This window comes from Sminthopsis crassicaudata, chromosome 5 (genome assembly GCF_048593235.1).
Source record: "Sminthopsis crassicaudata isolate SCR6 chromosome 5, ASM4859323v1, whole genome shotgun sequence".
NCBI lineage: Eukaryota > Metazoa > Chordata > Mammalia > Dasyuromorphia > Dasyuridae > Sminthopsis > Sminthopsis crassicaudata.
The window spans coordinates 42534929-42561930 of NC_133621.1; the positions used below are offsets into that span (position 1 = coordinate 42534929).

Consider the following 27002-nt stretch of genomic DNA (forward strand, 5'->3'; position numbering starts at 1 on the left):
ACTTGGGCAGGTCTTGTCATTTTTCCCCCCCAGATAACTTCTCTCATCTACATCACATATGAAGTAGAAAGTCAAGTTTTCATATATGAAGACTTTTAGAATCTTGTTCATAACCTTTTCCTTCATTCTTATTGCCTCATGGCTGGACTACTTCAATCACCTTCTTTTCTTCTTACTTTATGCCTCCCTGTTTCAATATATAATCAGTTGCCAACAGAAAAACAATTCTTGTTTTTGTTTGCTCATTTGGAGGTAATGGGGTTAAGTGACTTTCCCAGAATCATACACCTAGTTAAGTATTAGAAGTTGGATTTGAACTTGGGTCCTCTTGACTCCAGAGCTGGTGCTCTATCCACTGTGCTATCTAGCTGCGCCCAAAGGAATTTTTTCAAAATGAGGGGCTGACCCATTATTCCCCTATTCAGTGAACTCTACTGGCTCCCTTTTACCTGCAGGAGCAATTGTGAAATATCCAATTTGCATTTAAAATCCTTCACAACTGAGTCCTATCCTGTATTCCCACTCTTCTCACATTTTCACAAACTCTGATTCGGTTACGGTGGCCCATTTGCTGTTTCTGTTCCCAACAGTGGGTCAGGAAGGGTTGCCAGAGTTTAGAATGTCACAGCAAAAGTCCACACTCCCTCTGCCTTTCATCTTCCTCTTTTCTTCCTCCTCTGGAGAAATCATCACCTCAGCTAGCAGTGCTGTAGTCCCTTTCACCCTGAGGTCTCTGTCACCTGCCCCAGATTTATCTATTCTTCCTTCTGGACTGGGGCTTTGCCCTTGTAAACCTAAGCAGATTCTCTGCACCCAATCAAAAGTCTTCACTGGGTGACATCATCATGTGACAGGCTCATGTATATGTATAGTTAGAAGAAAAATGGATGTCAACATCTAAGTCTACAAGTTATTCCTTAGTAGACACTGGAGAAAATGTGCCTAGGAAACTCTAGACAAAAGATATCAAGTGAATTTTCATACACAAAAATGACTAATATGGAAATTTCACATAATTGCACATGAATAACCTATATTAGATTGCTTACTGTCTCAGGGAGGGAAGAATAGAATATAAAACTCAAAGCTTCAAAAAAACCCCCAACAACAACAAAGAATGTTAAAAACTGTTTTTGTATAATTGGGAAAAAATAAAATACTATTTAAAAAGACATGAACAAATAGTTCTTAGAAGATGAGTCGAAAATCTTAAATATACATATGAAAGATTTTTCTGAATGAATATGCATTTATTAAATACTTATGTACTGTGTGTGAAGCACCAATAATAAAAAACTTACAGATAAAAATAACTCTGGTTTCACCTCACACCCAGAAAATTGAAAAGGATTTTTTTTTTTTTAAGATTGAAATAAGGTTGGAGAATTTGCAGGAAGATAAAAAAACTAGTATTCTTTTGATGGAACTGTGAATCGGCATTATTACTGTAGAAAGCAATTTCAGTGTCCTTAAAAAGTGACTAGGAAGGGGGCACCTAGGTTGGTAGTAGATAATGCACCAGCCCTGAAGTTCTAATCTGGTCTCAAATACTTAATACTTCCCAGCTGTGTGACCCTGGGCAAGTCACTTAATCCCAATTGCCTCAGGGGGAAAAATGACTATGAAGTCCATACTTTTTGATCTGGATCCTTGCTAGACCTATTCTCCATGGAGGGGATTGATTGAAAGTAAGATTCTGTATATATCAAAATATCTGTAGCAACTTTTCTTTTTTTCTTTTTTTTTTTTTTTTCATGGCAGCAAAGGACTGAAAATAAAATACTCAACAGAGGGAAAGAAATTGTGATGCTTGAACATAATGGACTATTATTGTATATACATATATATGTATATTACTATGAGAAACATATACATTCAAAGAAACATACTTTTATGAACTTATGCAATTAAATATAAATTTACATTTATACATATGAACAATATATACAATTAAAATAAGTAGAACCAGGAAAAGAGTATACACAATGGCTTCAGTAGCATAAAAGGAAAGCACAATACAAACAAAATAGAGGGGTATGTAATTCTAATGACTAAATTTGGTCTTAGAGAAGAGAAGAAAAATGCATTTAATTCATTTCATTCAAGAGGCAGAAGACTATGGGTTTGAGCTCCAGCATATGCTGTCAAATAAGGTTGATGTATTGGTTGATTTTGCTGGAGTCTATTTTTAGAACCTTTGTAACCAGATAAGGTTCAATGGAATGTGGGAAAGAGAGAGAAATTTTTTTTTTTAAATAAATATGGTATAAAAACTAAAGTCGTCAATAGCAGTTGAAAAAAGACTAAGAAATATATTAAAGCAGTTCCCCTAATGACCAAGGTTCCCTCAGGGAAAATTGAGTGGTCTTTTAAAATAGATTTGGGACTGTCTTTCTTGTTCCTATCCCTCACTTATTTTCCAAGATAGAAAATACTTTCTTATTAGATCATAATGTGGCAGAGTTTAGGACTGCAGGGGAATTTGCAGATGTCCTTTCATTTTATAAATAAAGAAACTGAGAATTCCAGAAAATGTAAATGACTTCCCTGAGGTCCCACAGACACAGAATCAGAATTTGAATTCAGGGCTTCTGGCTCCTACTCCAGGACTCCTTCCCAGTGACATAGAAGTTTTAATTATGTATCTAGCTGTATTTGTGGTTTCCCAAATTATCTGTTAGTCCTTCAGAGTCTACTTTGAGCTCCTTATGGCAACATTTTACTTGAAATTTACAATGAGATGTCACTACCGGCTACATTTTAGGTGAAAGTTAGAGGAGGTCACACTGCAGCTTTCTTTTGCAGTTTTCTAGCCTTTTACAAGGTTTGGGGGGTGGGGTAGGAGAAGAGGGAATCTATTTATAGGCTATTATAAATTTGCTGCAAGGAACTGTCGTGAGCAGAGAACTCTTGCATAACAGAAGACTGGCTTTTCTTCTGCAGGACTCAAACTAACTTGCCCTCTGGACAGTGACAATCACATATTTTGAATAGTTTCCAATTCAATGAGATAATATAGGTAAAGCACTTTGCAAACCTTACAAGGTCCTATCTAGGTTATCTGTTGATGATGATGACAAATGCTGTGGCAGGATTATTTTCAGAAATTTGATCATTTAATTTAATTGATGAGAAATGAGATGAAATGGATCTGTTTCATTAAGAGTCCCCCATCTTATCCCCTTTTGTCCTGCACCTTTCATATGTACTTGTAATAGACTTTTCATGACATGAAGGAGGATCAAGTTATTTTGGGCAATTCTTTGTCTTTCTGGCTCATAACTTCCACTTAGGAAATTTGAGAATGTGTACAGTACTCTCCTCCTAATCCTCCCTCCTCAGTTTCAAGCATGCTCTTCACAGTGTGGGAGGAGAAGGTGGGGAGAAGATAGGAGGGGAAGAAGAGGGAGAAGAGGAAGAAGAAGGAGGAGGAATTTTTTGAACTGAAAGATCAGATTAAACAGACTCAACAATAACTATCTTCCAAAACTGGGTTAATTTCCAGCCTTATTATGTGTGTTCTTTTCCCTTTAGAGCCCCCTGCTGCTCTCAGCAGGTATTGCCAAGAATGGCTATTCTTCATGGGACTGCTTCTCCTTTCAGTTTCCTTGTACTAGGGATGAATAGAATGTAGAAGGGAGAAAGCAGAATGGTCTCTCCACTGGTTCTTTTTTGTTACATCAGATAAGACAAAAACCAAAACCAAAAACCCAAAACCAAAAAAACAAAACAAAAACCCAAACTCTCCTGCTGAGTCTCACACTGCTGTGCTGTTGGAGGCAGCCTTTGCTATCCCAAAGGGGAAAACATCACTTCATGGATCTGTTTATTTTTTCTTCCCATTTAGAATGTCAGCTTCCTGAAGACAGGATCTTTCTGTCTCCTGTGCTTAAGCTCAGTGCCTGGTGCACAGTTAGTGCATATACATGTTTATTGGTTGAATTACAGTTCTGGTGGTGGTATAACATAACAGATGAGGAACTGACCTTTTTTTGATTTTTGAAGCTGGTTCCCATTGCCATCTTTCCTGCCCTCCTCTGGACTGATCCAGGGAATCTCTTAAACTTGAGGATTCTTAATTGTTTTTGTGTCTTAGACTCCTTTGGAAGGTCAAGCCTTTCCCAGAATGATTATTTTAAATAAAGTGCATAAGACCACAAAGGAAACCGATTGTAGAAAATAGCTGCCAAAATAGGTTTTAAAAATCCGCCAAGTTTACAGACCACCAGGTTAAGAATATTTGCTGTAGCTTCCAAAAAGTGGCAGGTAGGTAGCACAGTAGGTAGAACTACAGGAATATACTTAATTTTCTTCTCTTTCCCCCCTATTCTTTTTTTCTGATATCTCTTTCCTAATCTCTTCCTCTTGCCTTGATTTCTTGACTTTAGACCCATCTAAAATCCCACTTTCTTCAGGAAGCTTTCCTGATCCCTCCCTACCTTGCTGAGCTTGCTCAATATCTCCAGATGGGATTTTCACTGTGACCCTGCTGGCCTCCCTTTTTCTCAATTCTAGACACAGATCTTTTCTTAGCAGTTAAGTAGCTTAAACTAAAGGGCTATAATTTTGAGGGGCACTAACCCCAGTGTTCTTCCTCTTTCTCTTCCTCACACCATCATTTTACCAATTGAAAGGGGAACCAAAATAGGGGTAGAATAAAAGAATGAGATCATACCATCCCACTCCAGGAGAATGACTTCCCCTTTCTGGCCCTTAATTTCCTAATCTGTAAAATGAGATGGATAAACTAGAAGGCCTCCAAGGTCTTGCCCCCCTCTAAGTAAAATGGGTCTATGATGTTTTCTTTTCTTTTCTCTCTCTTCTCTTCTCTTCTCTTCTCTTCTCTTCTCTTCTCTTCTCTTCTCTTCTCTTCTCTTCTCTTCTCTTCTCTTCTCTTCTCTTCTCTTCTCTTCTCTTCTCTTCTCTTCTCTTCTCTTCTCTTCTTTCTTCTTTCTTTCTTGAAAGATGGCGAGTTCATTGTGGGTATATTTAACTTTTGAGGTACCAGTAAGGGCAGGATACTTAGATAGAAATGATCAATAAGAAGATGAAAAAATCTAGATACAAAAATCTTGTATATAGAGTGTGGAGGAGGTGATAAGACTAGAGAGGGAATCATTGGATGAGATCACCAGTGGAAAGAGTGTAATGGGGATGGAAAGATAATCATTATGGAGGTCATCTTTATCTAGACATAGGAGATTAGGGAAGGAGGAGAGGAGACATGGAAAGTAATAGGTCATGTCTGAGAAACATGGGAATTCGGTGTCAGGGAAGTCAGGAAAGTAAAAAGGAGCAGGCTGATTTCAGATTGTTTATAGAGGATAAGGACTGAGAAAAGGTCATTAAATCGAGTAACTAGGAGGTAATTTTTTTTTCCAGACAAGTTCCAATGGTGATTGGAAAAGAAGTCAGATTATGAGGGATTTGGTGAGTAAATAGAAGAAAATCAAAGGGATTCTTACCTTTTTGATAGTCTGTTCTCTATTGCCATCCACAGTGCTCTTGTTTCATGATTTTTCTCTTCTCTGCCTTCTTTGTTGGTGATTCATATCTTCCAATCCCCTAAATATTGACACCCTACATGGTTCTGAACCAATTTTGATGATTCTTTTCCAACAGGTAACTCAGCATTTTTGAAAATGGACTTCCTCAGCTCTATTCTCAAACTTGCCTCTCCTTCAACTTTTCTTCTCTAAATGATTGTCCCTCTCTCAGTCACCTAGAATCCAAACTTGGAAGTCATATCCAACTCTTCTGCATCCATTCAATTTTCATGCCTTATCAATTCTAACTAGATTGAGAAAATCCTTTTGCTCATTTTTTTTATATGTGTGCTATGAGATTCCTAATTTCCTTTAAGGGTCTGGCTCAGTTTTAACTTTTTTATTGTTTGCCCCATCTCATGTTCTTTTTTTCTTTGAAAGTGATTTTTTTCTCATCAAATCTTCCCCATAAAATTTCACTGGGGTTTCTCTGTAGAATCATAGATTTAGAATCAGTATGAACCTCAGAAGCCATTAAGTTTAACCCTTTCATTTTTTTCTTTCACTTAATTTATTTTTCATACACATTGCTTTATAAATCATGGTGGCACCCTTTCATTTTATAGATGTCAAAGAAATAAAGTAACTTGAACCCAGAACCTCAGATTTTAGAGCTAGTGACTTTTTGTACTTCCCCAAAAGTTTAAAAAATTTTTAAAAGAGAAATTGCATATTTGTAGGAATCAGTAGAGAGGTAGAGACTGTGGGGAGTGGGGAGTGGGGGTGGAATAATTGATGGAGCAAGGTAAAAGTGGAAATGAATAAAGGGAAAGATGGAAGGATCCATCTGGTCAAGGTAGAAAGCTACTGCTTCCTTTGATATGATAGAGAAAGAGTATGGAAGAAGATGCAAAAGTTTCACTGTATGATAGAAAGATGGATACATTTTCAATCAAGCAGAAAGGCACAAGGTTACCATTGATGCTTTGAAGAACTGGCAATGTCCACTTTTTTCCTCCCTTAATCAAATACTTATTAAATACTTGTACGCAAGGCATTGAGGGAAATTCCTGTCTAATTCACAGGTGCCTCTTTCCTCTACTTTATCTAGGAACAAAAGGAAAAACTAGCCAGTTTCCCACAAGGAAAGACCATGCTTGGAAATATATTTTATAGTAAATTTTTTTTGGTTCCTTTGTATTAAAAAAAAGACTACTAAAATATATAATATATAATAAAAGTTAACTTGCTCTTTTTAGTACGCTATATGCAAAAACCAATTCTCCATAAATCTCTAAATTACTTTGTCTTCACACCCACCAGTTAATCTTCTCTTGGATATTTTCTATCACTTAATCACTTGTCCAGTTATTTCAGGAACTGGCATTACATATAAGTCAGTGATTGTGACTGAGGTTAAATGAGGTAGAGAAAGGGAAGAGGATAGGACAGTAGCTAAAACTGTTGTGCTCTTAGTTGCTACTCCAACACTGTCCTTTCCCCGTTCTTTCCCCAGAATGACACAAAATGAGAGAATATTAGATGTTTCTTCTGAATTTGAGATAAAAGAAATATTTCCATAACATAATATAATAAAAAAGGTGATTGCCTATGAAACTGCAAATCTATTATGTACAACATGCTATTCCTTTTTAATATAAAGTAAAATTAGGATGGAACTTTCTCACCCTCCCATGGCTACCATTAGACACAAATATGTGTATATATCCATATCTACACATACACCTATACATAAAATCATTCTATACATATTTCTATTTATCAGTTCTTTTGGATGCAGATAGTGTCTTCCTCCATAAGTCCTTTGTAGCTAATTTAGATAATTATAATGATTTAGTTGTTTACAATTGTTCTTCAAACAATATTGCTATAATTTTATATAATAGTCTCTTGATTCTGTTCATTTCACTCTTCTTATTTCATTCAAGTCTGTCCATACTTTTCTAAGATCATCAAACTCATCATTTCTTATAGCACAGTAGTATTCCATCATGATCATATACCACAACTTGTTCAGCCAGTCCCCTGTTGAAAAGTATCTGCACAATTTCTAATTATTTGCAATCACAAAGAGAGCTGATCTAAATATATTAGAATATAGAGGTTCTTTTCCTTTTACCCTAATCATCTATGAAAATAGACCTAGTAATGATATTACTGGGTCAAAAGGTATAGATGGTTTAATAACTCTTTGGAAATAATTCTAGATTTCTCTTTAAAATGGTTGTATTGGATGCCTTCTTTGTTCAGTAACATGGTGTCTTTCATGGATGAAAGTAGTATTCCTGAACCATTATCAACTGTTTTTTTGCTTTGAGTAGTTTCTTGAAGAGTAGAAATTTATGCTGGATCTCCATTTTGAAGGATTTTGGACCAAACTTGGCCAGTCTTAGCAGGATGCCTGGCACATAGTAGGTTCTTGATAACATTGTTTTTAATGTAAACACAGGTGGACCTGGAGAATTGGCTTAATAAATGCTTCTTGACTTTTAGGTATCTAAGGAGAATTTGTCCAGTTTTTTTTTTTTTAATCTAAACACAGGTGGATCTGGAGAATTGGCTATTAATTTAAGATCAGCATCTCTCTTTCTTCCTTGTTGCTGAAAGGCTTCTTGGCTGTGATATTTAAAAGCCAATAAGTTGCCTTTCTGGCAAATTTTCTTCAAACTCACTTTTGATTCTCAAAGTTAGCCCAATATAATTTATCTCTGTGATGAAGACTTAACTTTATTTAAACCCAGCATTTAGAGAAGCAAAGGTGTTTTAGAATCCTAGTATAAATCCATGGGTCCTGCATATATTGGGGGGCTGAGCAGAGATGTTCAAATATAAAAGTTTTGGAACCTCTCTGGCAACTGAGCACCAATCTGGCCACATTATTATTCAGCACACTTGGCTTTCACTCTTTCAGTTTCTTTGCTTGAGCTCCTCCCTTTATGGAGGAAATAAGGTCACTCCCTTGGGAAGACTACGCTTATGTGAAACCCAGACCTCCCTCCACAGAATGATGAGCTGAGTGCAAAGGCTGGAACGAGAGTCTTTTATGAACTGTGCAAGGAATAATGTGCTAAGCTAGGAATGGTGCAGAAGAGGGATCTAGAAGGTTGAAAAGCATCATTCCTTTCCACTCCCTCCCTTCTTTCCCCTCACATTCCATTTAGAGGATGAAAGAGGAAAAGCTTGGAGGATTTTTAGTCCAACCCATTCATTTTCCAAATGAGGAAACTTTGGCTTCCCCTATGAGGCTCAAAGTGATTATCTATGGTCATGCAGACTCTGACAAGTGAAGTGGGTTAGGGTCACCTGACTCCCAGTGCAGAGCTTTTTCCATCACACCACACCCCAGACTGGAACCTTTAGGAACCTTTAGACCTTGTGATTTTCACCCCTTTTCTTGAATTCAGAGTTCTGCAAAACACAAAGGAGCATTAGATATTACTGAAAATGTATGTGGCCCTTGATGTGGCAGAGTGCTTTACATCATTTCATTTGATCACCATGACAATATGGATTTAAATAAGGATCTCAATATGTTAAATCTGGGAGTTAAAAAAAAAAGACAGGGATAGGCTGTATCTGCAGTTACTCCATGATTTGTCTTTTCTGGAATCTTAATTTATTTTTCTGTAAAATGGAGATGAATAATAATACCTTGATCTGGTAGTTTTATGAGCAACCAAAGTAGTTGTTAAAAGTGCTTTTGAAAACTGGGAAGTAGCCAAGATCCCAAATCCTAGATTCAGACTGTAATCCAGCATTTTAATTTTTCTTATAGCAAAAAAGGGCAGCTAGGTGGCACAATGGATAGAGTGTCCCACTTAGAGTTAGGAATATTCATCTTCATCAAATATAGCCCCAGACATTTACTATCTGTGTGATGCTGAGCAAGTCACTTAACCCTGTTTGTCTCGGTTTCTTCATCTGTAAAATGAGCTGGAGAAGAAAATGACAGCCCACTCTAGTATCTTTGCCAAAATAACATAAAAAAACCCAAACCTGAAATGTGATCACAGAGTCAGACATGACTAAAATGATCGAACAACAGTAATGGTAGGCAACATGCGATCCTTGTCCAACAATTAGAGAACTGACCCTCAGCCTAGAAGCTATTAAGAAGTGAATCCAAGAAAGGCTAGCCTTCAGGTCATTCTTGAAAGGAGCATAAAAGAACTGAAATTGTTTTCATCCTGTGTCCAGTTAGTCAACAAATAGTAGCATATCAAAACAACTGTTTGGACATGTATACATATATTGTATTTAATTTATACTCTAACATATGTGTTGTATTGGTCAACCTAACATGGGGGGGGAGAGGGGAAAAATTAGAACAATTTGGCAATTGTCAATGTTGTAAAATTACCCATGCATATATCTGGTAAATAAAAACTATTTAAAAATTTTTAAAAATAGTAGCATATCATGGGACACTTGGTTCATGTTGAACATTATCAAACGGACCATTATGAAGGTAATTGTCACTTATGTATTATGTCACTTTTATATAAGATGAAGTAACAGCAATTCATAAAAAAACTTGACAAGAACCTCTAAATTAAGTCAATAATAGTACCTTCTACTTCACATACTACTCTGAGGATCAAATGAGATCTTGCAAAGAGACCACTTTGTACATCTTCAGATGATTTTAATGTCAGCTATTATTTTGGTTATTATTGCTTTGGGAAAATATCACAAAATATGGTTCAGGAGAAAAAAAAAGAGGATTTTAGCCAAGGGTTAATGAATGATTTCTGAGAAATTTCATGTCTTGACATACTGAACAGCCACTTCAAAAAGAATCCAAAAATGCTGAACATGAAGAAAATGGGATATGGAGTCACTGCCAGTCATTGCCTGGGTTACCTGGGAAAGACACGTCACCTCGGAAAGCCTCAATTTCTTCATCTTTAGAATGAGAGGATTTGAGTAGATGGCATCTGAGGCCCTTCCAGCTATAATCCTAAGATCCTATGAGAGCAATGAGGAATCTCGTGTAATACCTGATCTTATTTTAACAGACAGGAAATAATCAGTTATACACATATTATATATTATTATATGTTACATATGTCATATATTTCAAATATTATAATGTATTATATGTGTGTGATATATAATACATTGTCATATTATGATGATGATAATGTATAATATATGTGTATATACATGTAAATGCACATACATATATATTTATATTTATAGAGAGATTTAATTGTGTTTAGTAATTTTGCAATCATATTTGACTCTTTATGACTCCATGTAGGGTTTTATTAGCAAAGACACTGACATGGTTTGACATTTCTTTCTCCAGTTTATTTTATAAATGAGGAATTAAAGGCAGACAGGACTTACTCGGGGTCACACAGCTAGTGTCTAAGTGTCTAAGGTCAGGTTTGAACTCAGGTTTTCCTGACTCCAGGTCTAATCGTTCTATTCATTGTGTCACCCAATTGCTGTACATATCTATATACATACACACATACACACAAAGATCTCATTTGATCCTTCCAATAACCTTGTTGAGGTTGGTTCTATAAATATTCCCATTTTATAGATGAAGACACTGAGTCAAATAGGGTAAATGACTTCCCTATAGTTACATAACTAATAAGTGTCAGAGCCCAGATTTGAACTCAAAGCCTAGCATTCTATCTACTTGGGCCACCTAGCTGCCCCAGCATGTGTAATGTATGTGATGAAGTAACAGGGAGCCAAATAATTGAGGTAAATACCTAATGGTGAGGTATATACCTCAATAAAATTAATTGAGGTCTAGTGGCAGAATTGGGATACAGGGAGTCACATGGAGCTCCCCTGCAACCCCTTAGGATTCAGCAGGAGGATACAAAGTTAAATCAGGTCTAGTGGTGGCGAGAATCCCCTGTAAATGAATTTATAGGCCTGAAAACCTAGATGAGTAAAAATAAGATTTATTGCAAGGTTTGGAAGCAAGGTTAAGTTCTGGTTAGTAAAAGTCATTAGATAGAGGAAGAAATACGCCGAAAGCGGTGGGACAGAGAGTCTCTGATGCAAAGCTCTGGTATCTTTCAACTCTCTGACAAAAGATGATTCTACCTTTGCTGTTTTTATCTGCTTGAAGAAGCATATGGGAGGAGCTCAGTTTGATTCCTGGAAGGCCAGATTTTTGGTGGGCTTTTCAGAGAAGGAAGAAACTGTTTTGGGGAAATCTGAGCAGTTAGTTGGGGGTGCGTTATCTGAGCAGATCATTAGAATGGGGGCTGAAAATCCAAGCCAGCTCAGATCCGGTGGGGGGGCTGGGTACAAGCCCAAACTGGCTCAGATACTGATCTCTCTCCTTGGGGTTTTGACCAGATCTTGTAAATCAAAGGTCAGTCCCAAAGGAAGTTGGAAATCAATCTCAAAGGGGCTACTGCCCTCTTCATATGGACTTTCCACTTACACAGAGAAGTGGGTTGGGAGATTCTGTTCATATCCCTTCTAGCAAAGATTATGTCTAAGGGACACACTGAGAAATACGTTAAAGAATTTTAAACTTTGTAGTAAAATATACACACTTTATGTACGAGTACAAATGCACTTGCCACTTTTAATGATTTGGTCATGGAATTTGGCTAAAGGATAGATACAGGAAAGGAGATACAGGGCGCTTTTCACGGCTGCCTTAAAATTCATGCATGTAATTTGCTAATCTGATAATTTGTTAATAATAAGAGACTTACCTCCTTACTGTTGCCTCTTAGAAATTTGATAATCTGTAAATGGTGTGGAGGCTTACTCTTAAAAGGCATTTGTTAGGAAATTACTATGTGCCAGGTACCATTTTACATATTGAGAATACAGAGAGAAATAAAAAAAAAATAGTTCCTGCCCTCAAGAAGCTAACATACAATAGAGGAGCCATGTAGGTAAATAGATATAAATAAAATATATAACAGGCGATTTTTTTTTTTATTGGAAGGCAATAGCAGTTTTGGGAAGTGACCTTTTGCCCAAGGGGTTGTTTGAACTTAGTCAAGGTTAGAAGTCAGGGTTTGTCAGAGGTGAAGGTGATTAAGGAGAGCATTCTGGGAAGGAGAAGGGAGGAAAGAAGTAAGGAAAAAAATGAGAGGAACAGCAAGTAAACCTTGACTACTAGGAAGGATCCATGTGAAAAACTTTAAATTCCAAACAAAGGCATTAAATTTATGTTTAATCCTGAAGATAATAGAGAACCACCAGAATTTAGTGTGACATGATCAGACCTACATTTTAAAAAGTTATATTGGTTGTTGAGTGTGAGATGAATTGGAATAGGTGATAAAACTCATGGCAGGAGTTAAGAAGCTACTTGAATAACAGTACTGAAAAGTAGAGAGCTGGTTGATGCAGTGAATAGAATGCTGGGCCTCTGAAGTCAGGGAGGTCTGAGTTTAAATGCAGCTTTAGACACTGACTAGCTGTATGAACCTGGGCAAGTCATTAAATCCTCCTTGCTTCAATTCCCTCAACTGTAAAAATGAGCTGGAGAAAGATGTGGCAAACTACTTCGGCATCTTTGCCAAAAAAACAATCCCAAATTGGGTCACAAATTGGGACATGGTTGAAAATGACTAATATTGGAAGGTTGGTATGGGCAGAGGGAGATAAAGTCTGGCTTCCTGAGAAGTCTGCAGCTCTGAAATCCCAGAAAGTTCATGTTAAAGAACAACAAGGAATAATTCAGAATGGAAAATGATTGTATCTGTCAGCTGTTCTACATAAAATGTGTACTTTGCCCTTCAGGCCTCTCTCAGCATTATCCATTGCTCTGTGCCTGGTTAAGCGGATCTTGTTATGGACAAAACTCACATAATTGGAATACAACAGACACCTAAGATCCCTGTTTAGGAATACAGTTGAGTCTGTGTTATTATTTTGTATTTTAGATCTGCAAGTCTTGCTTGTGGGAAAAGGACTTCCCTTTCTGAATCATAGTCTTCACGAAGGAGGTGTGATACAGTGTGAAGAAGACTGGGCCGAACTTGGAAGTCAGCAAACCTCGATTTGAATCCCATCTCTGGTACTGGTTAGCTATGTGATCCCAAGCCAAGTTACTCAGTCACTCTGTATCTCAGTTTCCCTATTTGTTAAATGGTGATTATTCTTGCAATTCCCACATCCCATGGGAATGTGATAAGAAAGCATCTTTGTAAAACTGGTCAGGTCCAAAGCTTTTCCCCATCATGTCAAACTGAATAGACCCTACTCATTCATAATATAGAAGTAAGCTGCCTGAGAGCAGGAATTGTTTTAAATCGTATTTTGTGTCCTCAGTATCTTTACTCTTTGCTGTGCTCTTCTCATAAATTAATGTGGTTTTAAAATAATGCTAAGTAAGGATCATTACATATGACCAGAAACATATAATGGCAATAGATTAAAAAAGAGAAATATTCAGAGAATTCTAAGTTTGAGCAAATTCATTGATAAAAAATGGGAAATTTTGATCCCATTTATTCTGAAGTATTATTTTCAATTCCCAGGCACAGATACTTACTAGCTGTGTGACTCTGGCCAAGTCACTTAACCTTATTTGCCTCAGTTTCTTCATTTGTAAAATGAACTGGAAATGGCCAGCTACATTGCCAAGAAATCCTCAGAATGGGGACATGAAGAATCAGACATGACTGGAAATAGCAAAATTATTTTTGTAATTTGAAGGTCTGTCCAGATTATAAAGCTGATACATGATATTCCCTTTGACGAGGGAATAATGAAGTTATCATTCTGAAAATTTATATCAGAACTTTTACATAATGTATTAAAATCAAAGCTTCTTCCTGTGCCAGTTAATTATAACACATGGAAGTAAAATCATCCTTAAAAATGCTTGCTTTCTTAAAGACTATTTAAAAAAACCACTCTCATTTTATATTAGATTCTTTTTATTTGCAGATGGAGCCGCAAATATGTAGTATTTGTTAAATTGCATTTTAATAGCTAGATTTTGCCTCCTTGAACTCTTTGAGGGAAAACTATTGCTCTCAGGGGTAGTTCTGTTCACTTGTGTTATCATCATATTAAATGTTCACTCATTGAGGGCTCACTCTGCAACATTACTGTATTAAATTATAGGTCCTTGATTTCAGCTTTTCCCTAGTAGGTCACTTCCGACTCTCGATGTAGGGAGGAGGACAAGTCCTTGAGTTTTGCTAAGAGATTTCACATATTCTCACCATGTTTTTCCTGCACAACCCACCTGTTTTAATAATGAAAGGAGGTCATTTACGCTTCTAAATAAATATCACTTGATTCGATATATTTGTGAATGTCTGCTTAGACACTGTAGAACTTACTTTGTTCCTCTACTGATCTGATAATTCTTTTTGCAGATCCTTTTCAAAGAACTGCTGAGTCCACAAGACCCCTTCAGCTCCCAGCACTGGCCCCCCCATGGCACTTTGTATATCCCAGTGAAACCTGCCAAGCTGGACGCCACAGCTTTGCCCACCGACATCTTGGCCACCACTGTGCCCCTTCCTGAGACTTGTGACCATGAGGTCTTAGCCTGCAGTCCGGGCATTCACGAAGAACACTATGTAAGTGAAGCCTTGGAAGATGTGTCAGATTGCAGGAAATACCGAGATGCCTGCACCATTACTGGTAAGTGGTATCTTGGGTGGGGGCTAGGGGCAGGGAAGGGGGCATGATTGCACACATAAAGTCCTCCCTTCACCCTTAAAAATCTTCCATGGCTCCCACTTGTTTCCAAGACCAGTGGTTACAGCCCTCTACACTCTATCTCCAAAGATAGCTGCAATCCTACTTCAGATTACCCTCCTTTGTGCAGTTTTCGTTCCAGACAGGACCTGCTGCACTACATTTCTGTGTCTCTCACTTCTTGCCCTCTTACTAAAGGTCCTCAGAGCCTGGATCGCTCTTCTTTGCAAACAGCAATCCAGTTTGAGATGTCTGAAAGGTTGTTGGATGTGTGACTGGAAGTCCACAGAGAAGTTAGGTCTGCAGGCAGAGATGGTAATTAATTAAATCAGTGGGAACTGAAGCGATCATCAAATGAAATCCTAAAAAAGAGAGGGGGAAGGACCCAGGACAGATCCCTGAGTGACTATGGTTGTTTGGTTGGGTCAGATGGGGCCCTTCTAAGGAAATTAGAAATCTAAGTGTTTGTTGATTGATTTGCTTAGGTATTGTATCCTTAGAAAGGGTGGGACTGTTCTAATGAATTTGGAAATCTAAATGTTTGTTGATTGATTTGCTTAGATATGAAGTCCTCTTAGTGGCATGTAAGCCTAGGGGATATGTACTGGATAGAGAGGCTTTAACTGTTTTGCTGAACTGAAATGAAGTTATATCAAGCATAAAAGTCACAGAGGGCAGAGCTGAACATGAAACTGAAAATAATTGAAGGATGAGCTTCAGTACATAATAGGTCCTTAATAAATGTTACAGAGTTATTGATTGATTTGCAAACCTATAATATGTCATGTTTTGTACTCCATTTGGTACCTTTTTTAAATGATTCTGGCACAGAATTGTTGGAATCTCCTATCAGTCATTCAACATCCTTTATTGATTGCCCATGGTATACCTGGACATCCATCCAATCTGTGCTTCCCGATGCTCAAAGAACCTGCAGAACTGTTGATTTGGAGACTTTATGAAGGCAAATCACAGTTCAGAAAGATGGCTGGCCTATGAATCTCCGAACTTTATGAGCTAATTTACAGTAAAATGATGTTATTCTTTATCCTTCATTTTTGAAGAGAACTAATAATATTACAGGGTGATGTCTTGATTGCATGTAAATTGGATTTAAGTGAGACAGACTTGTGCAAAGTCTTCAGCCCCACTCTCTCTTCCAGAGTCTTCAAGACAAAAATCAAGACTGGTATTGGCTGGGTGTAGTAGTTGACCTTGACCTTTATCAGCTCTTTAGGGCAGGGACTGGTTTGGTGTCAGTCAATTAACAAGCATTTATTAGGTGTCTGAGCCCAGCTGTGGGGATAGAAAGACAAAAACCCTGGCCCTGCCCCCATGGAGCTTGCATTCTAGTGAACTGGTTTAAATACTTGATAATGTGTGCAAACTTAATATAAGATGCTTTGGGGGAGAGTGTGCACCAGCAGTTTGGGAGATTAGGAAGGGGATTGTTAATCCAGGGGCCAAAGATTTCAGTGGATCTCTGAACTTGGATGCCCAAAATAATTACATCTTCACTTTTATTGAGCTGTAAGTAAAATTTTGCATTTATTTCATTTATGACCGTAGACAGCAAACCACAGTAATACTAGGCTACCTCAGACTGTCAAGGGGATTACACAAAAAAGGTTAAGAATTTTGCTACAGACATGGCTTATATGGAAATATATTTTGCATGAGTTCATATGTATAATTGATATCATATGTCTTGACTTCTCAAGGAGTAGGAGAGGGGTGGGAAGGAGAGAGAGAATTTGAAATTCAAAATTAAAAAAAATGTCAAAAACATTTAAACATGTAACTTGGGAAATACTTAGAGATTTATTAAAAATAAAGACTTTGGTGCAGATGCTAGCATCAGGACTGAATCTTCAAGGACAGAGGGAGTCTTTGAAGGGATAGTGAGAAGGGAGGTGGTTATCCCAGGTTTGGGGGACAACCAGCCAGTTCTAAAGCACTGAGATGGAAAATGGAGTGACATGTGAGAAGGGCTGTGAGTGGGGCCAGTACGACTAGACAGTAGAATGCCCGGAGGGGATATGTCATGATGCTGGAAAGGCAGAGAGGGACCAGTCTGGGAAGAGATTTAGATAATAATCAGAGAAGTTTATGATCCTACAAACAACAAGGAGCCATTGAAGTTGATTGAGGAGGTTGGGGGTAGGGGTATGACAGTCAGACCTATTTGGTAGCCATGTGGAAAGAAGAGGGATTGGAGTCAGCCAATAAATATTTGTTAAAACACTTCTCTGTGTAAGGCACTGGGCTAAGCTGGAGATAAAAATATGGAAAAAAGCAATCCCTGCCTTCAAGGAGCTTACAGTTTAGTGGGCAAAGGTAAAAGGCAAAAGGAAGCAAAAATGATGGTGATGAGGTGGTGTGGTAGATAGGGCACCAGCCCTGGCTGGAGTCAGGAGGACCTGAGTTCAAATATGGTTTCAGACACTTGACACTAGATGTGTGACACTGGGCAAGCCACTTAATCCTGATTGGCATTGAAGAGGAAGAAGGGATGCTAGAAAAGTCCCAAAAAAGTGCAGCCAGATGGGGAATGACAAGATGATCTGAGCCGAGCTCCTTTCTTAAGTGAAGGGTTTGGAGTACATGGATGGTCCTACTGTTATGGGGTAGTGATGAGACAGGAAGCCACGGCAACAGCCAGGTCAAAAGCTTGATGAGAATCTCTACTGAAAGGGTGGCTGTGTGAGTGAGAGATCCCCTGTGGAACACTGGCAAGAATTGCCAACAGGCTGCTAAGTGATAGTGAGGATGACACTGATGTTTCTAGCCTGGATAAGGGGGAGGATGGAGACTAACGGAGACACTAATGTCTCCACTAATGTCTTTCACTAATGGAGAAATTCAGGAGAGGGGAGGGTTTGGGGGAAAGAAAATGAGGTCAGTTCTGGCTGTGATGATTTTTGAGCTCCATTCAGAACATCTACTTGGAAATAACTAGTAGGAATTTGGCCATGTGAGATTAGCTCAGGACAGAGTTTGGGGCTGGATATATCGATCTGAGAAATGACCATCTTCAGAACCCAAAGGAATCTTGCAATTAGAAGGCATGCAATGAGTATTTGGACCGAACAACAGACTCATGCTAGATTCCTTCACTGTTTGGAGGTGGAAAGTCATCAGGGCCTGTACTTCTCTAGCATAGCCTTAAGAAGTCCCCTGAATATAACCATTGAAGCATTGAAGCAAGACTTTTCATGACAGGGGTCAGGGGTGGGGGTGGATGTGGGTGGAGCAGCTAAGGGGCACAGTGGACTTGGGGTCAAGAAGACCTGAGTTCAAATTCAGCTGTGTGATCAGCAAAGTACTTTCAGCTTCAGTTTCCTCATCTGTAAAATAGGAATAATCACAATAACACCTACCATCCCAGGGCTGTTATAAAGATCAAATGAGAAAATGCCTATAAAGCACTTTGTAAACTAGAAAAAGCAGAGATTTCTATAAAAAAACATGGATTTCAGGACAGTGCAGTTTTCCTGGGAAGACTTAAAAGGTTGCATGCAGAGAGATGAGACAAGGAGACTCTTTTGCAGAGCCCTGTGACGGAGATTAAATTTTAATTAGAGAAAGGATGATGTATCCCTCACACGGTCTCACCAGCCATTTCTGTTTTTGCCCTTGCAATTATAACGAGGTTAATGAGAATGTGTTAGGTGCATTGTACATGCATACACATGTACGTACATAGAGAAATAATATAATAACATGGGTAAAAGTATAATCCACGAGAGTGTGGGAACTCATCTTTTGTGTTCTTTTGTTGGTGGTGGTTTTTTGCCCATACTCTTTGCTCTCCAGGTTGCTATCGTTTATTAGTGGAAAGAGAAGATGTCTCCTAGTGCCTGTTAGCCTCTGACACTGACTGCCTGTGCTCCCCAAACACAGCTCTAATGCCAGAGCCTCCTTAGTCTGAGTTTAATATTTGGACCAAATAAAGCATTTGCAAGTCACTAAACATTTAACAAAGGAGCAGGTTTATTTAGCCCCAACACAGCACAAATGGGCAACAATATGGTGGGATGGAAAAATCCTGTATGGGAATCAGGAGACCAAGTTAAGGATGCTTGATCATGGAATAATCACTTCACCTCTAGAGTGGGGACCTTTGTTCTTTCATTTGAAAAATGAGAGGGTTAGCCCTTGATTTCTCTGGATGATACCCCCTCCTCTTCATCTGGAATTGCTGGCCAATAACTATCAGAGTATATTGATTTGGGTGGTCTCAGGGTACCACCGTATCTCCCAGATATAAATTCCATGGGCTTGGATGCTTTAGGAGCTGGAAATTTTCTCAGAAAAGCCACAGGCCATTCAGGCCCCAGAGGCAGCTTTGTCCTGGGCCTACCCCTTCTTGGCTGAGGAATAAAGCTATGACAGGGAAGCTGAGACCATTTGGATCTCAGGGGTGGTTTTGCCCTATCATATCTCTTGAGATAAGTTGCAGAGCAGACACTGATCTGGGTTGGTAAAGGGAGTACCTTATACCAATGTCTGTTCCCTTGAAAATGTGATTCATAATTGGGATGGAATCATAGGATTTAGACTGGGAAAGATTTTAGAGGTCATTTGGAACTGGCATGTTATGGATGAGGAAGCTGGACACTTGCCTACAGTGAAAATGGAATAAATAGCAGAGCTGGGGCAAGCACACCATTTTCTTGCCTCCAAATCCTTTGATTTCTACCATTTTCTAGGGTAGGAAAGTTTCTAAGTTTTTGAGAAAAGTTTCCTCATATGGCAGCCTGGTTAAAATATTTTTAATTACTTTAAAAGGGACAGAAAGATAGCATGATAGAGTGAAGAAAAAAAAAAAAAAACATCAAAGAACTCGGTGGAGCCATGGTGTGTAGAGCCCTGGGCCTCAAATCAGGAAGATTCATCTTCATTTATTCAAATCCAGTCTCAGCCACTTACTAGCTACGTGATTCTGGGCACGTCACTTAACCTGTTTACCTCAGTGTCTTCATCTGTAAAATGAGCTGGAGGAGGAAATGGCAAAACCACATCTTTCCCAAGAAAACTTTGCCAAGAAAAGTGGGATGTGATTGAAACGACTCAACAGCAACCAAGGTCACAAGACCTGGCTCTGTCATTTTTGTGTGACCCTCTTTATAACCCTTCTGCCTCTAGCATTCTGGGGGTTAGGGTTAGACTTAAGGTTTTGGGTGAAGGGTGGGGGGAGGCATTACAAAGCAGGGGGATGTGGTGAAAAGAATGCTAAATTTGGGGGTCAGAACCTGGAAATCTTGGCAAATTACTTAAGCTCTTTGTGCCTCAATTTCTTCATCTGTCAAATGGGAAGAATTTGACACCATAAAAAAATCAGGCTCAGGAGATGGGATAGAGTATATCATATTTTTTTAAAGCAAAAAGTTGAAGAAATGAAGCTTCCCCCCCCCCCCCCAATCACAATGTCATACCTTCCTCTCTTTGTTTTGAAGGTATGCCTTATAGCAATATACAAAATGGATTACTTGTGGAGTCCAACCCTAGCTCTTTCTATGGGTGGAACCAGTACTGGTCTCTCTGCCTTGGTCCCAGCCTTTTATCACTAAATGTTGTGTATCTCCAAGCAATACTCTCTCAACTTCCTTTTCCCCCTTTAAAAGAAGGGGGTTGGTTGACATAGGTGATCCCTAATTTGCCAGTTAGTGATATTCTATTTTTTCCCCTAGCCTTGGAAACAGATAAATTGTTTAAAAGCTAACAAACTTTTAGGGGCAGTTGGGTAGCACAGTGGATAGAGCACATGTTCCTGAATTCAAATCTGTCCTCAGACATTTATTAGCTGTGTGACCCTAGGCAAATCACTTAACCCAATTTACTCAGTTTTCTCCTTGGTAAAATGAGCTGGAGAAGGAAATAGAAAACCATTCCACTATCTTTGCCAAGGAAATTCCAAATAGAGTCATATAGGACTGAAGAAAATGACTGAACAACAACAGTAAAACCTGATAGAAAATAAACCTGGACCTTTCTTAATTTCTGCAAAGAATGGTTCAGGAGACCAGATTTTTATTTGGCTTTAAGTGCAAATAATATTTAAGTTTATGGAGATATGAATGGTAGAATGGGCTTTTTAAAATTTGGGATGGGGGAGAGATAGTCATGGAGACCATAAAGACCCTCTCTGACCAGAACATCATCTGCTTGTTGTACCAGATTCTAGGTACATAGTTTTCTGTGAAGGATATTTTAACAGAGTGCTGGGAAGAGAATTTGGGCAGATAGCCCAGAGTTACATAACCAGTTGTGATCTTTGAACAGCTCACATTCTGAAGACCTGCCCCGGCATACAAACTCAAAGGGAGAGGAGGGGGCAGGAGGCCGTTGGGTCGCAGCTGGGGCTGGACTTGGGGACTTTGCGCACTTGTTTCAGGGTTGTGGTTCTCTGACTGTGAATTTTTGTCCATGGCGCTGGTGGCACAGGTTGGGGAGCCCTTAATCACCCATTCTTTGGTAAGACTTCAGCCCAAACTGATAAGGACAAATAATTTTGGTAAGTGTAATTAACTATATATAGGCTTTTCTTCTTTCTAATGTTGCTTCTAATGTTTATTTTTAGCTCGACATGGTTGGAGACAGAAGCTTTTGTCCTTTTTTTATATCTTTTTATGTCTTCCTCTAGTCTGCCCTTCCACCTGTAGAATGTTCTCAGGTGATTTGAGGTGGCTATTTTGAGGATGCAAGGTCACGATTTTTCATTTCAGGCTTGGGGGCAGGACTTATGTGGTGAGGTGGGAGGAGCTCTGGATATAAAGTTCTGATAACTGAGTTTTGGGCTCCATTCCCATCTTTTCCACTGACCTGTGACCTCCTTGTGTGGAGAGCTAGTAGAAACAATCCTGGATTTGCAGCCAAGATCCTGAATTCAAATCCCAGTTCTTCTACTAAAAGATCTGGATTTAAAGAGAAATTTTATGGCGTTCAGGATAATGGATTTTGAAAGGGCTATGGTTCAGTTTCAAGTTAGAGCTAGAAGGAACCTCCGAGATCTAGTAGCCAAAACCTCTTATTTTATGGATGAGGAATTTAATGCTTCTAGGGGTCAAATAACATAATGAAGATGATAGTAAAAATAATGAAAACAAAGTAAAAAGTAGTAAGATTGGGATTCAAATGTAAGTCCTTTAATTCCAAATCAGTATTTTTTCCGGTTCAATCAAAATAGGGGAGTAGAATGAAATTTCTTTGATAGTGAACAGGCTTAGCTAATTAGTACTTTAGAGGCTGCAAACTATTTGCTCTCCATTTACTAAGATTTTGCTTTTATTCCAACTGAAATGCCTTTTTCTTTCCGCCTGTGCCTGGTGAAATCTTACCCATTCTTGGCGGCCTGTCTTTGAAAGGTCAGCTCCTTGCTGTGAGACAGCCTTCCCTGTCACCCTGGCCATAAGGGACTTCTCCCCACTCTGAACATCGACAGCTCCTTGTTTGGACAACTTATCATTTATTATCTTGTACTGTAGTTGTTTGTGTTATAGTGGAAGTCCTGCTCAGCCGGGAGGTAGGGAACCTGGGTTCTACTCTTGGTCCTGGTGCCAGCTAGGATGCTCTGAGGAGAATGGGAACTTTCGATTTAAATAATCTCTAAGGTTCCCTTTGGCTCTAATGACCTGTGATTACCAGACATTCTTTCCTTTTAGACTCCCCTAAGAGGAGCATTCATATCATTCCTGGAGGCAACTAGATGGTGCACAGGTACACAGGGACACATAGAGTTAAGAAGATCTAAGTTCAAATTCTACCACAGTGAGAAAAGTCACTAATCTTCTGTTTACCTCAGTTTCCTCAACTGTAAAATGGGGATAATAAAAGCATACCTCTCCTGGTTGTTATGAGGATCAAAGGAGATGATGTTTGTAAAGAGCTTAATACAATGCCTGGCACACAGTAGGTAGTGTGTATATATATATATATATATATATATATATATATATATATATATATATACACACACTACCTACTGTGCTACTATATATATGTGCTATCATTGTTATTAGTCAGGGATCAGTAGCCAACACACATATGGTTTAAGAGGAGCCAACAGGGTAAGAGTCTAGCTCTTAATTCTTCCTAAAATCATATTTATATCGCCAATATATCAAGCACAGTTCATTACACACAGTATGCACTTATTATTTCTTGACAAAAAAGAATGAAAAATAGACTGTGGGGGATAAAGTCAGAAAGAACGATCCTCTCCATTACCTTGCCTTCTTCACCCTTCCAGTGAATGGAGAGAGATTGGCTCCTCTAGTTTCCTAGGACTTTTGAAATTCTGGCTGTGATGAGAAATCCTAACACTTTCAGATTTCTTCACAGATTCTTGTCCCTCTCGGGGGTGAAGTGCATATATCCTGCTTTCCCTTAAGCTATGTTGTGATATGACAGATTTCAACAATTCCTGCATAGAAAGTCTCTGCCTTGGTGGGATGGATAAAACAGAACTTATTCCTGGGAATGAGGGGGTTCAGGCCCCATGGTCTCCCACCTCAAAGTAATGCTAATAAGCATTTTCTCTTTAGCTTTTAAGTTCCCTGTCAGATTAGTGCCTCTTAACAGGAATGATGTAAAAAGACCCTCATTTGGAACCCCCCCCCCTTTTCTTTTAGTCATGGTAGATGCAGCTACCATGCTTTATTTTGTCCCTTTTTTTATCCTCAGAACTTAACACAGTTCCTGGAACATAATAGTCATTTGATAAATGTTTATTGATTAATTTATTTCTTGTTACAGTTAACATATTACAAATTGAGTTCTATGCGATTTTTCAGGGACACATTAATACCATTTCATACTCTTAAGTCTTTCTATCCCTTGTGCTGCTGAATCCTCCCATCTTTTTGTGTTCCTCTTTTTATTAGAATGCTATCTCCTTAAGATCCTTAAGACTATTTTATTCTTGTTTGTTTCCCTGGCAATGATCACAGTGCTTGGTACTTGGTGCTATTTCATTCATTCTAAAGAAATCTTTGTAGACAAGGTGTCCCATGGAAGGAAAGAGAAACAGACTATGGGATATCTAATTCTTCTACAGAATGAAAGAATGTAACCTTTAATTAAGGAAAATAACAAATTCTTCCCTTCTGTTTCCTGATCTTTCTTCTTTTCATCACCCACAAATGATAAGTTTTAGCTAACTGTTTATGGAAACTCCTCTAGAATCCAAAGTCATTTTGTCGCTCTTTCATTTAATATAGGGTTGCTGACATACCCTTAGGTTGAGTAATTTTGACCTCGGCAAAAGAAAAAGCAGGCATGGATACCTAATTCTTTTTCTCAGTCTGTTCTTGCTTAAATTAAATTAGGCAATATTAATCTTTTCCTTGAGATGACTGACAATTGAATAGGCTTGATGTTTTTACTAATGTTTTGGTAGTGATTGATTATTAAGACCTGAGAATTCATATGTGGGATATTTCCTCTATAAAACCAGATAGTTGCCTGGGAGTACTGAAAGGTTGAGTGATTAAACCATGGTAACCCATATAAATCAATAGGAATTCGAACCAAGGTCATAGAGTCACAGATTTAGAATTGGAAAATTCCCCCTGATTTTAGAGATGAGAAAACAGAGGCCCTGTGATCTGCCTCATGTCATAAAGTGACTGAGCTCAGATTTGAATCTATGTCTTCTATCTAGGAATCAGTTATTGAAATCAGTTATTCTTTTCACTGTGCTAACTGGCTCCAAAACCAGCCTCCTACATGCACAATATACTTGGATATTACTTTAAAGTTTATAGCAGGTTTTAATGCACCATCTTTCTCATCTGACTCTCACAACCATACTATGAAAGTCTGAGTATCATTATCCCAGTTTTATAGAAAAAGAGACTAAGATTCATGAGGTTAAGGGATTTGCCTGTAGTCACATGATGAGCAAGTCACTAAGCCAAGACTGAAACAAAGGACTTGTGATTTCCAACCCAGCTTCCTTTTGGCACCACGTACAATGATTATGTTTAATGCTATCATGGAAAGTCAGGGAGTCACAGGAGTGCAACTTTTAGAGCTGGGGGAGATCTTGAAGATCATCAAGGTCCACTTCCTTATTTTATAAATAAAAAAAATTTGTCTACTACAGTGCTTGTCCAATAGCACATTTCCTAAATGAATAATAATAATAATAATAATAATATAATAATAATAATAATAATAATCCAAATGTTTACTACCTGTCAAGTCCTGAGCTGCAAAGGTTAAATAGAATTAGAACCATTACACTAGTGGTTTGAACTCTTGACTGTGTAGTCAAGAAAGTCTTATTTCTAATTTATCTTTGACCATGGGAGAATTACCTAACCTTTCTCTCTAGATAATACTCTAAGACCATAATTTACAGGCTAGTTTATCTTTCTGTATTGGTGGAGGGACTTTATACATTAGGGGGTTCTTTATAATAATGAAATCACTGATATAGGCCAAAAATTATGTGATAATTCCTTGGATTATAGGAATTTAGTGTTAACTCTCATATTCCTGATCTGTAGGAATATTGATTTAATTAATTAAACCTAGACTCAATTGAGTAGTTTTTCCCCCTTTTTATTAGTTTTTTTCTGATTATACACATATATTAACTTTTTAACCACATATTTCTTTATGAATCATGTCAATTGAGTTGTTAAACACAATTAGATCAGGAACCTTATTTAAAAAATAGGAGATTTGATTTCTTCTTCTCTCCACCTTCTCTTCTTCTTCCTCTCCCTTATTTCCTTCTCTTCCTCCTTCTCTTCTTCCTCCTCTTGCTTCTCTTCCTCTTCCTTGATCTTCTCCTTCTCTTTACCTTCTCCTTCTCTTCCTCTTCCTTCACCTTCTCCTCTTCCTCCTTCTCTTTTTTCATCTCCTTCTCCTCTCCCACCTTCCCTCCTTTTCTCCTACCATCCCTGTCAGTATGTATTGAGCCATATATTAAGGGACAAGCTGTCTCATGATATTCTGTTCATCTGTAAATGGTAGGTGCTATTAATACCTACTCTATCTACCCCTCCAGATTTCTTATAAGAATTAAATAAGTACGGCCAAACCTCCTCTCTTCCCATCAACTTCCATCTAACCCTGTTGAAACTGAAGATAGAAGCAGCTGGCAAAGAGAAGCTCTGCTCTGCCTCAGATACCCTGGGAGTTTCTGATGGTTTATAAACCACCGGTCCTCAGCCCATTGCTGCTACAAACCTACTTGTTATGAACAAGTAACTGTTATACTCACACACTCTGTCTTGTTCTTGCTACCATGATCATGCTACCCTTCTCCTTTGACTAGCCCATGACTCCTGAGGGGGAAAAATCAGAGCCTCGGTACTGTTTTCATCATTTCCCCATGTCATGTTGTTTCATGGGAAAAGTAAGGTCTAAAGTAGATGAGCTTTTTTCTTTTTTCTATATAACAATGGCATTTTCTCCTGTCTTAATGGTAACATCAATGAATTATATTGATGGGCTTCAAGAACTTGTCTGTGGAGGCTTAATTTATTGCTGAGGATTCATGTCTTTCAAGAGCGATGGCATTATTCCATTAGTCCATGCCATCCGGCACCCTTTGTGGCCATAGTAAGGGAAGCATTTTATTATGTTACTTGAGAATATCTATACCAAAGTCTGACAGATACTTTATGATCATTTCTTCATTAGGTCTCCAAACCATAATTACTTCAGCTTTTTCAGTGAAAATTAATTAAAATTAGTAATTTTAGTGAAACTAGGGTGGTCTAAAGGAGATGAGAGTAATCTTTTCAGGGGGGAAAAAAAGAAAAAGAAAAAAACTGCATTGATTTTGCTAGACTGAAAAAAAAAAACAAGTATTGTGAA

At 38.3% G+C, this 27002-nt stretch overlaps 1 protein-coding gene across 1 annotated transcript in view; it reads left to right on the forward strand.

The window, feature by feature from the left end:
- TRAK1 (trafficking kinesin protein 1) overlaps positions 1 to 27002 on the forward strand; it is a 166563-nt gene that overhangs the window by 11467 nt on the left and 128094 nt on the right. The window contains 1 exon segment of the mRNA XM_074272180.1: positions 14840 to 15110. The gene's annotated coding sequence lies outside the window, so the exon portion shown is untranslated.